The following is an 18,128-nucleotide window of genomic DNA, read 5'->3' as shown; positions in this document are numbered from 1 at the left end:
TCTCTTCACTGTCTAAAGTGCCTTGTGAGAAACAAATATTTAATTCACACGTCATCTGTTGGTTCATTTTTAAAACTATTTTTGTGCCTTTGAGTCATATAAAATATTCTGTCAACCGAGGTCAGAAAGATGTGTATCTATATTTTCTTCTGAAAGTTTTAAAGTTCAGTTTTTGCTCTTTAAATTTTTAAATCCACATAAAGCTGACTTTTATATACTGTGTGAGGTAGAAAACCAGCCATTGTTTTCCTTATTAATGATCCATCTCTAGCTCTATTTATTGAATAGCTCTTCTCTTTTTCAGTGACCCATCTCTTGCTCTATTTATTGAATACTTTTTCTCTTTCTCGATCATCCATCAATGTTCAGTCTAAGCCAGAGTCTTTCATGGATCCCTCTTTTGTTCCTGTTGCAGATTTTATCTTCTCCTCACAGCACCATCATTCTGCCCTAATTGAAGTGTGACATATAGGGCAATTCCTCCCTTTTTGATCTTTTCTTTTTTTGTCCATTAACATAAGTGAATCTATTTTGTATTGCTATTATTTGAAGCCCTTTGCAATATTAACTCATTTAATGCTTAAAATAAACTTAAAGGTAGGTACTTTGCCCCAATTCTACAGAAGAAAGTGAGGCATAAAGAAGTTAAGTAACATTTTTAAGGTCATACAGTGAGTAACTGCACAGTAGGAATCATAAACCAGCAGTTTGGCTTCAGAGTCAAGTATTATCGTTAATCATTGTATATTACTGATATCATTAGATTATCATTAGTATCATTTTCAAATGATATAATAACCTGAAGACACTTACTGTTAGCTCGAAGTAGGTAACCACACATTTTGCAAAGGTCTTTTCTTTGATCCATTTCAATTACACCTCATATGTGTTTGAGGGGAATCAATGGAAAAAACAGTTTTGTTTGGATAATGCATTTATCTATGAATGATTCTGAATCTGAACAGTTTAAGAATATTTGACAACTCCTTTTAACAGTTGAGTCATAAAATGCAATGTTTACTATGGAATTGGACTCCAAAAACATACTTGTGGAAATTCGTCATAAGTACAAGAAAAAAACTGAGAAAATCAGTAAAGGTTTTTTGAAATATATACCTTTGCTGACAGACTAGAATCTTCTGGAAGCATACAGAATTCACTTCCCGTCTGTTGTCTCCCAACATTGTTTAACCATCAAGTGTTAGAATAAACAGTATGAGCTTGTCTCATTTCACACTTTCATTTGCCATGATTTCAAAAGCCTGTGACCAGACCCCCCAAAAAGGAATTTCTAGTCCCAAGATGGCATTCTTACCTGCACGTGACTTCAGGTGATTCCGCTCTGCCAGGGATGCTGTGAAGCCATCCACACTGCCTCTGCTCTCATTCACAGGGAGCACCAACAATCCTGGAACTGACACAGCTCACTGCAAAGTGGAGAAAATTTCATGCTTCTTTCCCAATACTTTTCCTTTGTCTGATTTTTATTAGATCTCAGAGCCATTTTAAAAATTGGCAAAAGCCAATGAGAAAATGATTCAGATAATAGGTATTTTTCTTTTACCTTTTCTTCTCAGGATTTGTCTATTTCACAAAGCACCTATATCACCTGCTGAAAGGATTGCCTTCATTCATCTCACTAAAGTATATTCTATGTTCTATGTTTTTTTCCAAAATCTCAAAGCTACTCTCTAAGTTAAAATACTTATATTCAGATAGGATAGACATATTCAGGATACTTAGTCTGTAATATATGGATATGAGTTTACATCATTCATAAGACTTACCCATTAAATTTCAGGTGCGTTTTAATAACTACATGACACATTGTATTCTATGCATTTTCAAATTTATTATCACCTTTAATAATCAAAATAACTCGGGATGTATATATGCTTGAGTACACATGGAAAATACATATAATTGTCTCTATATTATAGATAAGTAAGCAGGTTCAATAGGTTTCATTATTTACCTAAAGCTATTCTGTTGCTAAGAGGCATACTAACAATTTAAATTCAGATTTTCTCACTCCAGTGAGAAATGCAGTCTGAAATGCCATACATTAATGCAATCTCAAAAATGACGGAATGATCTTTGTTTGTTTCTAAGGCAGCTATTCAATATCAGAGTAATCCATGTCTATGCCCCAACCTGTAATGCTGAAAAAGCTGAAGTTGAATGGTTCTAGAAAGATCTACAAGACCGTCTAGAACTAACACCCAAAAAACATGTCCTTTTCATTATAGGGAATGGGAATGCAAAAGTAGGAAGTCAAGAGATACCTGGAGTAACAGGCAAATTTGGCCTTGGAGAAGACAATGAGGTAGGGCAAAGGCTAACAGAGTTTTGCCAAGAGAATGCGCTGGCCATAGCAAACACCCTCTTCCAACAACACAAGAGAAGACTCTACACATGGGCATCACCAAATGGTCAACACCGAAATCAGATTGATTATATTCTTTGCAGCCAAAGGTGGAGAAGCTTTATACAGTCAGTAAAAACAAGACCAAGAGCTGACTATGGCTCAGATCATGAACTCCTCATTGCCAAATTCAGATGAATTGAAGAAATAAGGGAAAACCACTAGACCATTCTGGTATGACCTAAATCACTTATGATTATACAGTGGAAGTGAAAAATAGATTCAAAGGATTATATCTGATAGACAGAGTGCATGAAGAACTATGGATGGAGGTTAGGACATTGTACAGGGGAAGAGATCAATACCATCCCCAAGATAAAGAAATGCAAAAAGGCAAAATGGCTATCTGCAGAGGACTTACAAATAGCTGAGAAAAAAAGAGAAGCTAAAGGCAAAGGAGAAAAGGAAAGATATACCCATTTTAATGCAGAGTTCTAAAGAATAGTAAGGAGAGATAAGAAAGGCTTCCTCCATGATCAATCCAAAGAAATAGAGGAAAACAGTAGAATGGGAAAGACTAGAGATCTCTTCAAAAAAATTAGAGATAAAAAGGAAACATTTCATGCAAAGATGGGCACAAAAAGGACAGAAATGGTGTGGGCCTAATAGAAGCAGAAGATATTAAGAAGAGGTGTCAAGAATACACAGAAGAACTACACAAAAAAGATCTGCATGACCAGATAACCATGATGGTGTGATCACTCACCTAGAGCCAGACATCCTGGAATGTGAAGTCAAGTGGGCCTTAGGAAGCATCACTGTGAACAAAGCTAGTGGAGGTGATGCTATTTCAAACCCTAAAAGATGATGCTGTGAAAATGTGGCACTCAATATGTCAGCAAATTTGGAAAACTCAGCAGTGGCCACAGGACTGGAAAAGGTCAGTTTTCATTCCAATACCAAAGAAAGGCAATGCCAAAGAATGCTCAAACTACCACACAATTGCACTCATCCCACATGCTAGCAAAACAATGCTCAAAATTCTCATAACCAGGCTTCAACCATACGTGAACCGTGAACTACCAGATGTTCAAACTGGACTTAGAAAAAGCAGAGGAACCAGAGATCAAATTGCCAATATCCACTAGATCATTGAAAAAGCAAGAAGTTCCAGGAAAACATCCATTTCTTCTTTACTGCCTATGCCAAAGCCTTTGACTGTGTGGATAACAATAAACTGTGGAAAATTCTGAAAGAGATGGGAATACCAGACCACTGACCTGCCTCCTGAGAAATCTGTATGCAGGTCAAGAAGCAACAGTTAGAACTGGACATGGAACAACAGACTGGTTCCAAATCGGGAAAGGGGTATGTCAGGGCTGTATATTGTCACCTTGATTATTTAACTTATATGCAGAGTGCATCATGAGAAATGCTGGGCTGGATGAAGCAAAAGCTGGAATCAGGATTGCAGGGAGAAATATCAATAGCCTCAGATATGCAGATGACACTACCCTTATAGCAGAAAGCAAAGAGGAACTAAAGAGCCTCTTGATGAAAGTGAAAGAAGAGAGTGAAAATGTTGGGTTAAAACTCAGCATTCAGGAATCTAAGTTCATGGCATCTGGTCCCATCACTTCATGATAAATAAATGGGGAAACAGTGGAAACAGTGAGAGACTTTATTTTTTTGGACTCCATAATCACTGCAGATGGTGACTGCAGCCATGAAATTAAAAGATGCTTGCTGACTGGAAGAAAAGTTATGACCCACCTAGACAGCACATAAAAAAGCAGAGACTACTTTGCCGACAAAGTTCCATCTAATTCATTTCAGTTCAGTCGCTCAGTTGTATCTGACTCTTTGTGACCTCATGAACCGTAGCACGCCAGGCCTCCCTGTCCATCACCAACTCCTGGAGTCCACCCAAACCCATGTCCATCAGTTCTGTGATGCCATCCTACCATCTCATCCTCTGTCATCCCCTTCTGCTCCTGCCCTCAAGCTTTCCCAGCATCAGGGTCTTATCAAGTGAGTCAGCTCTTCACTTCAGGGGGCCAAATTATGGAAGTTTCAGCTTCAACATCAGTCTTTCCAATGAACACCCAGGACTGATCTCCTTTAGGATGGCCTGGTTGGCTCTCCTTGCTGTCCAAGGGACTCTCAAGAGTCTTCTCCAACACCACAGATCAAAAGCATCAATTCTTCAATGCTCAGCTTTCTTTATAGTTCAACTCTCGCATCCATACATGACCACTGGAAAAACCATAGCCTTGAATAGATGGACCTTTGTCAACAAAGTAATGTCTCTGCTTTTTAATATGCTCTCTAGGTTGGTCATAACTTTCCTTCCAAGGAGTAAGCATCTTTTAATTTCATGGCTGCAGTCACCATCTGCAGTGATTTTGGAGCCCAGAAAAATAAAGTCAGTTACTGTTTCCACTGTTTCCCCATCTATTTGTCACGTAGTGATGGGACCAGATGCCATGATTTTAGTTTTCTGAATATTGATCTTGAAGGCAACTTTTTCACTCTCCTTTTTCACAGTCATCAAGAGGCTCTTTAGTTCTTCTTCACTTTCTGCCATAAGGGTGGTGTCATCTGCATATCTGAGGTTATTGATATTTCTCCTGGAAACCCTGATTCCAGCTTGTGCTTCCTCCAGCCCAGAGTCTCTCATGATGTACTCAGCATATAAATTAAATAAGCAGGGTGACAATATACAACCTTGACATACTCCTTTTCCTATTTGTTAAATATTTCCTATTTGTTAAATTTGTTAAAATTTTCCATCCAGTTAAAGCTTTGGTTTTTCCAGTAGTCATGTATGGATGTAAGAATTAGACTATAAAGGAAGCTGATTGCCAAATAATTGATGCTTTTGCACTGTGGTGTTGGGGAAAACTTTGAGAGTCCCTTGGATTGCAAGGAGGTCCAACCAGTCCATCCTAAAGGAAATCAGTCCTGAATATTTATTGGAAGGATTGATCCTGAAGATGAAACTCCAATACTTTGGCCACCTGATGCGAAGAACTGACTTATTAAAAAAAAAAAAAAATCCTGATGCTCAGAAAGATTGAAGGTGAAAGGAGAAGGGGATGACAGAGGATGAGATCATTGGATGGCATCAACTCAATGGACATGAGTTTGAGCAACCTCTGGGAGTTGATGATGGACAGAGAGGTCTGGCATGCTGCAGTCCATGGGGTCACAAAGAGTTGGGCATGACAGAGCAACTGAACTGAACTGAGCATTCTCACTCCAAGTCTATGACTTCCTTCTCTTCTTTCTAACCTCCTGCATATTGCAATATTGATATTAAAGAATAGCAGATGACCTTATCTTTACCATTCTAAAATGCAGGGCCTTGCTCATTGGTGTTGTCTAAATTAAAGAAATATATTTCCAAAGCTATGTGCTGTGTCCATTTTTATTTGAATTCAGGTGTTAACATTTAGATCATGGCTAATTCCTTTCCCAGACTTTGCTTCATGGCAAAGGCCCAAATTTGAGTTAATGACTTGAAAGTGTGTGTCATGGGTTTATAGAAGAAGGGATAAAAAGAAGTTGGACTGAACAAGATAAGGTTAGCCATTGTTTTTAGAAAGTCATCTTTTAAAAGCAGGAATCCTGGCCCCCTAATATGAAAACTAAGTGAGAATTTAAATTTTAATTATAGACTTCTTCAAAGTTTACTCTTTGTGTAACCCAATAAGAGGCAGCTTTTTATAGATACCAGTTTAACACACCAAACTGAGCAATCAGTTTCCTGATTTTTTTTCTACTATTAAAAGAAGTTTCCTTTTGAGCCTCTGCTCTAATAAATAAAGTAATGCTTCAAATGAATTGAAAGTTATAGAACAATCAAACCCCTTGGGCTCTGGACTCAACGTGTTTAACTTACTGTGAATAGTGAGGGTCAGAGTGACACAGAAGAATACACAAAGAAAAGGTAACCATAGAGCCCAGAACACCAGCAGTTCCATTTGTCTTGGTCTAGAAATTGGTACATAATGGTCTGGAAGTTATCTGGAGAGGTTCCAATCCCAGATGTCCTATGAATCACTGTGCAACCTTTTCAAAGACATGCTTTCCTCTGCACCTTGGTTTCCCTCATCTGTAAAGTGACAATTGATCTACAAGGACTCTAAGATTCCTTGCAGTGCTAAAAGTCTAAGATCCCAAATGCTTATGAAGAAATTAATTTTAAAAGAACTCAGTAATAAACAAATGGAACTGATCAAACTTAGCCTTATGCACAGCAAAGGAAACCATAAACAAAATGAGAAAACAACCTATAGAATGGGAGAAAATATTTGCAAAATATGTGACTGAGAAGGGCTTAATTTTTATATACTAACAGCTCATACAACTCAACAAGAATAAAAACAAACAATCCAATTAAAAAATAGGCAAAAGACCTAAATAGTCATTTTTCCAAAGCAATAATGCAGGTGGCGACTTCATATTGGTCAGAATGGCCATCATTAAAGAGTCTACAAATAACAAGTGCTGAAGAGGGTGTAGAGAAAAGGTAAACTTCCTGCCCTGTTGGTGGGAATGTAAGTTGGTGCATCCTTATAGAAAACAGTATGGAAGTTCCTCATAAAACTAAAAATAGAATTAGTGTTGATCCATCAATCTCACTCCTGGGCATACATCTAGATAAAACTATAATTCAAAAAGATACATGTACCCTTATGTTAATAGCACCACTATTCACAGCAGCCAAAACATGAAAATAATCTGAAAGTCTGTGGACAGATGAATCAATAAACATGTGTACATACAGGAAATAGAATACTATCCAGCCACAAGAAAGAACAAAATATTGCCATCTGCAGCAACATAGGTGCAACTAGAGACTGTAAGTGAAGTAAGTCAAAAAGAGAAAGACAAATTCCATATGATATCACTTATACGTGGAATCTAAAATATGATGTAAGTGAACCTGTCTATGAAACAGAAACAGAATCACAGACATAAAGAACAGACTGATGGTTGCCAAGGGGGAGAGCTGCCAAGCAGATGTAAACTTTTATATAAAGATTGAATAAACAACAAGGTCTTACTATATAACACAGGTGACTATGTTCAATATCCTGTGATAAATCATAACATTTAAAAAGAGAATGTAAACATATGGATAACTAAATCACTTTTCTCCACAGCAGAAATTAATACAACATTGTAAATTAACTATACTTCAATTTTAAAAATATATTGATTGATTAAAAAATAAAAAGAGATCAGTAGTGACTAAACAGTGCAGGAAAAAACAGTATCATGGAAGCTGGAGTATACAATCTCAGATGTGCAGCCCTTTAAAACTGTACTTTTCCCTATGAGTAGGGCTGGTGTTGCAAAGGAAGTATTTGTCAGACTCCAGGCATAATTTCACTTTGATTAAATGTTTGTGCTGGTTCTTCAAATCATGCTACTTAACTAGTCTGATTTGATTGATTGTCTGGTTCTTTAACACAGGAAAGTATATCATGGTGCTATTTCATGGGCTGGATTTTCAAAAGACACAAAAATTCTACACATGCATTACCCTGCGAGAATATTGTATTTTTGAGAGCTCAGTATCTAGTATATTGTGATGAATCCATTAAAAATATTTGGCAAAGTAGACGATGTAATACATGATTTCCTGCATTGATGGGATCTATATTCTACAGGTGACTTTTTTTATTACTACAGCTTGGTGATTATTCATGTTGGACTTACTATGATAATGATAATCATTGCTACATACTATTATCAACCTAAAGTCAACAATGCTAAGAGCTCCTTTTAGGCTTTCAACTATTTATACTCTAAGATGAAAAGGTTACTAAATGGAGGCTACAGATAAAAGAGAATATCTTCTATGTTGTTTCCAATAGAAAAGTAACGTCATTTTTACTGGTTACCTTTCTTTTTTAATTTATGTTTTTGGGATGAGTAGTGGAAAAAACACGGTTCTAGAAATTAGCTTGAATCCCCTTTCCAAATTCTTGAATGTAGGTTCTTAGAAATCTAAACATAAAAATTCATTTTGAAATTGATACTTAGTGTGTAATAGTTGACTCTGACATGGTTCCTCAATCTTTCTAAAAATCACTTTATTGCCAAGCAATATTTAAAAAGTCATTCTGAAAAGGTAAAAAGACATACAATCATCATCAATAAAACTTGCCTTTGGAAAACAAAGGGTTGAATGCATGTTATTGTATATTCATGGGGTGCAAGAAGAACTGTCATTGTGCCATGAATATTATTCATGCTTAAGAACTGAAACAAAAGAAATGGCAGATTTACCATAAAACTGTCACACGGATGTCCTGCTTGTGATATATAGTGAATCCTATGCTTCATACTGCTTATTTATATAAATGTTAGGGTATGTTACAGTATATATTTATAAACATAAATGTCCCAAAAATATACGGATATTACTATGATGATTTAACAATGGTGTGTGTGTGTGTACATGTACGTATATTGTGTGTGCATGCTCACACACAGATTTATGTCTGCCAGGAAAGAGAAAACAATGGAAAAAGAAATAAAAGAATTGAAGAAGTCTAAATTGGAATATAATCATATTGAATGTATTAAAGGCAGTGATCTTTTAAAATAGTAAGCTGTATACTGGATGAAAAGGCTATAATTAATCTGCATTTGAATTTACTTTCATTTAGCAGTGGAGATAGTACAGCATGATCTAATTGTGAAAGAAAACCACATACTGTGAAAATCTTATACTGAATAGTAAAGGGAAAAAAGAAGTTATTAGTGTGCTGGACAGTTGAACTGAATTACTGTGTTACAGTCTAAAGTAATTTACATATCAGAATGTAAGCTTGTATTCAGAGCAAATTCATAAATTAGACTTGATCTGACAAATAAAACAAATAAACATAAAACTATTCACATATAAAAGCCTAGGTTGTTTCAGAATAAAGAAACTCTTCAGTTGTGGAAGGAAATAATATAAAAAATGTACCTGCATCTTTGCAACAAATATCATTGTTATAGTACAGGAATTAAAATACTTAAATATAATAGAAAAACAACACTATTTATAGTTCATTTTCAAGAGTAGGCAGCTAGTCAAGTTCAGTTCAGTTCAGTTCAGTCGCTGAGTCGTGTCCGACTCTTTGCGACCCCATGAATCGAGCACGCCAGGCCTTCCTGTCCATCACCATCTCCCGGAGTTCACTCAGACTCACTTACATCGAGTCCGTGATGCCATACACCAATCTCATCCTCGGTCGTCCCCTTCTCCTCCTGCCCCTGATACCTCCCAGCATCAGAGTCTTTTCCAATGAGTCAACACTTCGCATGAGGTGGCCAAATTACGGGAGCTTCATCTTCAGCATCATTCCTGCCAGAGAAATCCCAGGGTTGATCTCCTTCAGAATGGACTGGTTGGATCTCCTTGCAGTCCAAGGGACTCTCAAGAGTCTTCTCCAACACCACAGTTCAAAAGCATCAATTCTTTGGCACTCAGCCTTCTTCACAGTCCAACTCTCCCATCCATACATGACCACAGGAAAAACCATAGCCTTGACTAGGCGGACCTTAGTCGGCAAAGTAATGTCTCTGCTTTTGAATATACTATCTAGGTTGGTCATAACTTTTCTTCCAAGGAGTAAAGTGAAAGTGAAGTCGATCAGTCGTGTTTGACTCTTTGTGACCCCATGGACTGCAGCCTATCAGGTTCCTGCATCCATGGGATTTTCCAAGCAAGAGTGCTGGAGTGGATTGCCATTTCCTTCTCCAGGGGATCTTCCCAACCCCGGAATCAAACCAGGGTCTCCCGCATTGTGGGCAGACGCTTTACTGTCTGAGCCACCAGGGTAAGCGTCTTTTAATTTCATGGCTGTAGTCACCATCTGCAGTGATTTTGGAGCCCCAAAAAATAAACTCTGATACTGTTTCCACTGTTTCCCCGTCTATTTCCCATGAAGTGATGGGACCGGATGCCATGATCTTCGTTTTCTGAATGTTGAGCTTTAAGCCAAATTTTCGCTCTCCTCTTTCACTTTCATCAAGAGGCTTTTTAGTTCCTCTTCGCTTTCTGCCACAAGGGTGGTGTCCTCTGCATATCTTAGGTTATTGATATTTCTCCCAGCAATCTTGATTCCAGCTTGTGTTTCTTCCAGTCCAGCGTTTCTCATGATGTACCCTGCATAGAAGTTAAATAAGCAGGGTAACAATATACAGCCTTGATGTACTCCTTTTCCTATTTGGAACCAGTCTGTTATTCCATATCCAGTTCTAACTGTTGTTTCCTGACCTGCATACAGATTTCTCAAGAGGCAGGTTAGGTGGTCTGGTATTCCCATCTCTTTCAGAATTTTCCACAGTTTATTGTGATCCACACAGTCAAAGCTTTGGCATAGTCAATAAAGCAGAAATAGATGTTTTTCTGGAACTCTTGCTTTTTCCACGATCCAGCGGATGTTGGCAATTTGATCTCTGGTTCCTCTGCCTTTTCTAAAACCAGCTTGAACATCAGAAAGTTCACGGTTCACGTATTGCTGAAGCCTGGCTTGGAGAATTTTGAGCATTACTTTACTAGCATGTGAGATGAGTGTAATTGTGCAGTAGTATGAGCATTCTTTTGCATTGACTTTCTTTGGGATTGGAATGAAAACTGACCTTTTCCAGTCCTGTCGCCACCACTGAGTTTTCCAAATTTCCTGGCATTTTGAGTGCAGCACTTACACAGCATCATCTTTCAGGATTTGAAAGAGCTCAGCTGGAATTCCATCACCTCCACTAGCTTTGTTCATAGTGATGCTTTCTAAGGCCCACTTGACTTCACATTCCAAGATGTCTGGCTCTAGATTAGTGATCACATCATCATGATGATCTGGTTGTGAAGATCTTTTTTGTACAGTTCTTCTGTATATTCTTGCCACCTCTTCTTAATATCTTCTGCTTCTGTTAGGTCCAGACCATTTTTGTCCTTTATCGAGCCCATCTTTGCATGAAATGTTCCCTTGGTATCTCTAATTTTCTTAAAGAGATCTCCAGTCTTTCCCATTCTTTTCTTTCCCTCTATTTCTTTGCATTGATTGCTGAAGAAGGCTTTCTTCTCTCTTCTTGCTATTCTTTAGAACTCTGCATTCAGATGCTTATATCTTTCCTTTTCTCCTTTGCTTTTCGCCTCTCTTCTTTCCACAGCTATTTGTAAGGCCTCCCCAGACAGCCATTTTGCTTGTTTACATTTCTTTTCCATGGGGATGGTCTTGATCCCTGTCTCCTGTACAATGTCACAAACCTCATTCCATAGTTCATCAGGCACTCTATCTATCAGATCTAGGCCCTTAAATCTATTTCTCACTTCCACTGTATAATTATAAGGAATTTGATTTAAGTCATTCCTTAATGGTCTAGCGGTTTTCCCTACTTTCTTCAATTTGAGTCTGAATTTGGTAATAAGGAGTTCATGATATGAGCTGCAGTCATCTCCTGGTCTTGCTTTTGTTGACTGTATAGAGCTTCTCCATCTTTGGCTGCAAAGAATATAAGCAATCTGATTTCGGTGTTGACCATCTGGTGATGTCCATGTGTAGAGTCTTCTCTTGTGTTGTTGGAAGAGGGTGTTTTCTATGACCAGTGCATTTTCTTGGCAAAACTCTGTTAGTCTTTGCCCTGCTTCATTCCGCATTCCAAGGCCAAATTTGCCTGTTACTCCAGGTGTTTCTTGACTTCCTACTTTTGCATTCCAGTCCCCTATAATGAAAAGGACATCTTTTTTGGGTGTTAGTTCTAAAAGGTCTTGTAGGTCTTCATAAAACCGTTCAACTTCAGTTTCTTCAGCGTTACTGGTTGGGGCATAGACTTGGATAACTGTGATATTGAATGGTTTGCCTTGGAGACGAACAGAGATCATTCTGTCGTTTTTGAGATTGCATCCAAGTACTGCATTTCCGACTCTTTCGTTGACCATGATAGCTACTCCTGTGAAATATTCTGCCTGAAGAAAGCAGTTCTTTTCTGGTAATGAGGTTTCCTGAGTCAGTGTTTCTTCAAGAAGCATCAGTACCACCTGAAAACTTCTTAGAAATGCAAATTCTGACCCCACCCAAAACCAGTGGAATGAGAAAATAAGGGGAAAGACTACCTTCCATGTGATTCTCATGCACATGAGAATTTGAGAAGCAACAGCTTAGTGATAAAGTAGAGAAAGTGGGTAGTAACTATTTTCTGTCATCATGAAATCACTATGTACTAGATTTCATACTTATGTTTCTTAACAACCTGCAAAAGATTCTACTGAAGTCACTAGACAAATATTTCTTTAGATTTTAATAATTTTTTACCATATAAATATCTAAGAGGCTTATTATTGCCAAACAATAGTCAATAGTTCAGTGAAACAAAATATGTGCAAATGACATCTTATATGCCAGACTTTAAGCCTTGTTTGCAACCAAATATCCTATCCCCTCACTTCATAGTATAAACACCATTAAGCTGACCAAGGAAAGAAAAGGAATGGAGATAAAGTAGGTAGTGAACTTGAGTTCATCTAAATTTAGTTCTTCTGCTATAAAAAATGAAAGTCAAGTTACCTTAAGCTTCCTTCACATATTTTCTTATGCATCTAATCCATAATATATACAACTGGAGAGGAACAATGAGACCAAGAATCTTACGAGAGAATCTAGTAACAGAACCTAGAATCTAGTAACAATAATAGAAAATGGTGACATCAATTTGTATGACAGTTGAATTCCTCACTCAGAACTCTTACCCATTTACATTATGTTTTGCAATAATGACTATGTAGTATATAAAAAACCTTTATAGTCACATCCAGAGTTCAGCAACATATGGTGCTTCTAGTAGAAACAGAGAAAGTAAAAAATCTACAATGAATTGTTTTTATGGTTCAAAGGGAATTTAACTTGTAGTCTTTAAAAAACTGTTTTTATTAAGAGAGGAAATATGGCCAGTGAGAATATGTAGAGAAATGAGATAAGTATGAGTCAAAAAGTTTCCATTAAAAACAAGTGTTTATCTTTTGAAGACTAACTTATTCTCTGCATCTTATTATACACTTCAGTATATCTTCAAATTTTTATTTTTAGCACAGACTTTGCTCAGGATTATGGGTAAAGGCATTACATCATTTGCTAGGTCTTTCTAAGGATGAGTATGTACTTTTATTTGTCTTTTGGGATTCTCCACATTTTATATATATGAATATATACATGTGCATGTATATTTAGCATCACAATGTTTGAAGGTATATAGAAGTGTTCATTCCAGTTACTCTTATTCTGAACACCTTCTACTGAAAAATTTCACTTTGACTTGAGAAAAAAATAGACACAGAGCTCCAACTAGAACTGGGCAGTATTTGGTAGGATTTTTGAGAGTATACTTTAGAGACTTAGCAGATTAGGGATTTAATTTTTAATGAAATCACTAAGAAAAATGATGATATAGCCTACATTTTATTTTTTAGGTATCTATTTCAAAGTTGAATTTGTTAGTCTATTGGAGAGTATCCACCTGAACTCTGATGGAGTAACTGGCACTGGACTTGCCCTCTTACTGTGACATCTACAAACTGGGTAAAATGTATAATTGCTGCTTGGATACATTGGGTAACAAGCAGCAAATGGCTGTGACAACTGAGAAGGGAAATCAGTTAGGTGAGCCCAAACCTCACCCAGATTTTCCATGCAGAGACATTTTCTGAACTGAAGACATTTTCTGAACAGAGATGTAAACAGAAAACATGAAATTTTCACAGTGAATACACTAGAGTGTTCCAAAGTGGTGGAGGCAATACTGTAAGTAACTTATTTTCAAGTGACTTAAGAAAGAAGTGGCTGGAATTTATAAGACAGAGCACTTCACAGAAGACAACACCAAAGAAAACACTACCAAATTTTGCAGGGGAATCCCATTGACTTTCTTGCTGAATATGCAAAGATTTTTCAGTAAAGGCACAAAAAAACCCAACAAACATGCACAAAATAAAATTGAATTAGACTTCATTAAAGTCAAAAAGTTCAGTTTTCTCAAAGACACCTAAAAGAAAATTAAAAGACCACAAAATGGTCTTTTAATTCTTATAGGTCAATAAGAAGAAAATTAAAAACACAATAAAAAATGAACAAAATATTTGAACAGATATAACACAAAGGGATGTATATATGCATAGCCAATAAATACATTAAAAATGCTTCAATCACCAAAGAAATGCAAGTTAAAAACATGAAATACCACTACACATCCACTAAACTGGCAATAATTAAAAAGCCTGACAATATCAAGTATTGATGAAGATGTTAAACATCTATATACTCACATATTCCTGCAAGAAAAATTAAATTGTATGGTCACTCTGAAAAACAGCTGGGCTGTTTAGAATAGAGTTTAGTTCAGTTCAGTTGCTCAGTGGTGTCAGACTCTTTGCGACCCCAAAAACCGCAGTACGCCGGTCCTCCCTGTCCATCACCAACTCCCGGAGTCCACCCAAACCCATGTGCACTGAGTCAGTGATGCCATCTCATGCTCTGTCATCCCCTTCTCCTCCTGCCCTCAATCTTTCCCAGCATCAGGGTCTTTCCAAATGAGTCAATTCTTTGCATCAGGTGGCCAAATTATGGGAGTTTCAGCTTCAACATCAGTCCTTCCAATGAACACCCAGGATTGATCTCCTTTAGGATGGACTGGTTGGATCTCCTTGCAATCCAAGGGACTCTCAAGAGTCTTCTCCAACACCACAGTTCAAAAGCATCAATTCTTCGGTGCTCAGCCTTCTTCACAGTGCAACTCTCACATCCATACATGACCACTGGAAAAACCACAGCCTTGAATAGACAGACCTTTTTTGGCAAAGTAATGTCTCTGCTTTTTAATATGCTATCTAAGTTGGTCCTAACTTTCCTTCCAAGGAGTAAGCGTCTTTTAATTTCATGGCTGCAGTTACCATCTGCAGTGATTTTGGAGCCTAAAAAAATAAAGTCAGCCACTGTTTCCCCTGTTTCCCCATCTATTTCCCATGAAGTGATGCGACTAGATGTCATGATCTTAGTTTTCTGAATGTTGAGCTTTAGGCCAACTTTTTCACTCTCCTCTTTCACTTTCATCAAGAGGCTTTTTATAGTTCTTCTTCACTTTCTGCCATAAGGGTGGTGTCATCTGCATATATTAACCATATACTAATCATAATAATCAACAATTCTAAACATAAGTATTTGTCCAAGAAAAATAAAATCATATATCTAATCCACAAAAGATTTATGTATCTATATTCATAGCATTTATATTTCCAAACTGAAGAAAATCAAATGTTCATAAACTGATGAATGTAAAATGTAAATGGAAAAATTCACAGTAGTAAAAAAGAACTAACTAACTCATACATTCAACTGCATAGCTAAATACCAAAAAACACTGTAATGACCAAAACCATGCAGATGCAAAAGAGTACATATATAAGAAAATTCTGTTTTACACAATTTTGCAATAGGTGAAACTGCACTTTAGAGATTCAAAAAAGAATATAAGTGCCTGAGACCATGTGATGTAGGTGGAGAGACTGACTGCAGAGGAACATGAGGAGACATCTTATGGTTACATAAGTGTTTTATATCTTAATTGGTTTGCTGGTTGCACATACATATACATTGGTCAAAACTCAGAATAGTTTTGAAAAACTACTTAAAATAGTTTCATTTTAAGTAAATTATATTCAAAAAAGTTGATTTTAAATCAAAATACACAAATAAATAAAAATAGTTACTAATTTTAGTTCATCAAATAATGTAGGAATCCAAGAGACTACACTGACATTAAATAAGTTTTAAATTAATTAAGAGTGAAGAAACTCACAGTGGAATGTCAATGCCTAAAGACAGAAGGAATCTGGAAAATCACCACTTAGAAACCTTATTCAAAATAATTAACTCAGCCAAGAAATATCAATAAATGTTAAATGAGTAAGTAAATGTTTGCTGAGTAATGTGATATTTACATATTTTCAAATACCTCCAATTAAAATACATATTGAACACACACAAAAAAAAGTCAAGAAACATGACGAAAGTCTACAAACTGCATACTACCTGATAAGATACAATATAAACAAAGCTTCATTTCAGGATATTCCTGGCAAAAGTACACACCCTAAATCTAATTCCAAAGAAACATAAATGTAAGTTAAAGAATATTTACAAAATTGTTGGAGGAATCTAAAGAAACATGACAAATGAAGCACATGATCAATGACGGATTATTTGATATGAAGGACATTATTGGTACAACTGGCAACACTTGAGTGGAATCTAATTATCAGATAATAGCATGTATCAGAGTTAATTTTCCAATTCTGATGGTTGTAGTCTGGTTTTTTAAGAGAATATCCTGATTCAAGAAAATATATTTTAGTATTCTGAAATACTGGCATACCTTATAAGTAAAGTAAGTGAAGTGAAGTCGCTCAGTTGTGTGCAGCTCTTTGCAACCCCATGGACTGTAGCCTGTCAGCCTCCTCCATCCATGGGATTTTCCAGGCAAGAATACTGGAATGGGTTGCCATTTCCTTCTCCAGGAGATCTTCCCCACCCAGGGATCGAACCTGGGTATCCCACATTGTAGACAGACGCTTTACCATCTGAGCCACCAGAGAAGTCTAACTTACTCTCAAATTATTCAAGAATAAAAGGAGTAAGAAAATCTCTCAGTACTATTTATGCTTGAATTTTACTAACTTCTTGTTAGTTAGGATTCATTAGAGCCATAAAATGAAGAAACTAATATTTCCCCAGCCTGATAAAAACCATATATCCATTTTTAGTAGACAGAGAATAGCATTATCTTTACAAAATGCATATGGAAGTTAAGTCCTGTGTGTCAGTGTAAAGCTAATAGTACTTACCAAACATGATTGGAAATATAATATTGTATATATACTACACAAAAATCATTATTTAAACATTGTTCACCAGGATGTTCAAAACCCTCATATTTGGAAGCAATTATTGTTTATTATCATTTTCCTTGATTTTGGTTAGCCAGTTTTTTAATTTAGTCTCCACCACAAAAGAATTAGGGCTTCCCTGGTGGCTCAGACAGTAAAGAATCCACCTGAAATGCAGGTGACCTGGATTCAATCTCTGGGGTCAGGGAGATCCCTTGGAGAAGGAAATGCCTATCCACTCCAGCATTCTTGCCTGAAGATCACTTTCCACCCCTTTTTCCTGGTCCATTTAATACAGCTTAAATAGTTGAGTGTGGAAACCACTGAACTATTATTATTTTTCAAGATTACATGCTTACCTTACACTCTTAATTTTTCTGATTTTTATTCTGAGATTCTACACTTCAGCTCCAAATACTGTATTAATACCTCCAACTTTCCAAAGCCTTGATCTAATTCAAATCCAGACATTACATTTTAAGAAATTTCCATATTTTCAGAGCAATGTGTTAAAACAAACTATAAAGTAACTGAGCAGACATACGTGATCATGAACTTTTCAAAAGAACAAAGTATAGCCAGGGTCATCAGTACACATCAGTACATAAGGCCATCTGTTAAAATATTGAGATATTTCCATTCTCCTTGATATTTGGGCTTCCCTGGTGGCTCAGGTGATAAAGAATCTGCCTGCAATGTGGGAGACCTGAGTTCAGTCCCTGGGTTGGGAAGACACCCTCGATGTGGGCATGGAAACCCACTCCAGTATTCTCGCCCAGAGAATTCCCTTGGACAGAGGAGTGTGGCAGGCTATAGTCGATG

Source organism: Capricornis sumatraensis, chromosome 1, assembly GCF_032405125.1.
Source record: "Capricornis sumatraensis isolate serow.1 chromosome 1, serow.2, whole genome shotgun sequence".
Taxonomy (NCBI): domain Eukaryota; kingdom Metazoa; phylum Chordata; class Mammalia; order Artiodactyla; family Bovidae; genus Capricornis; species Capricornis sumatraensis.
The sequence above is the reverse complement of the archived record's forward strand: the minus strand, read 5'-3'. Positions refer to the sequence as shown.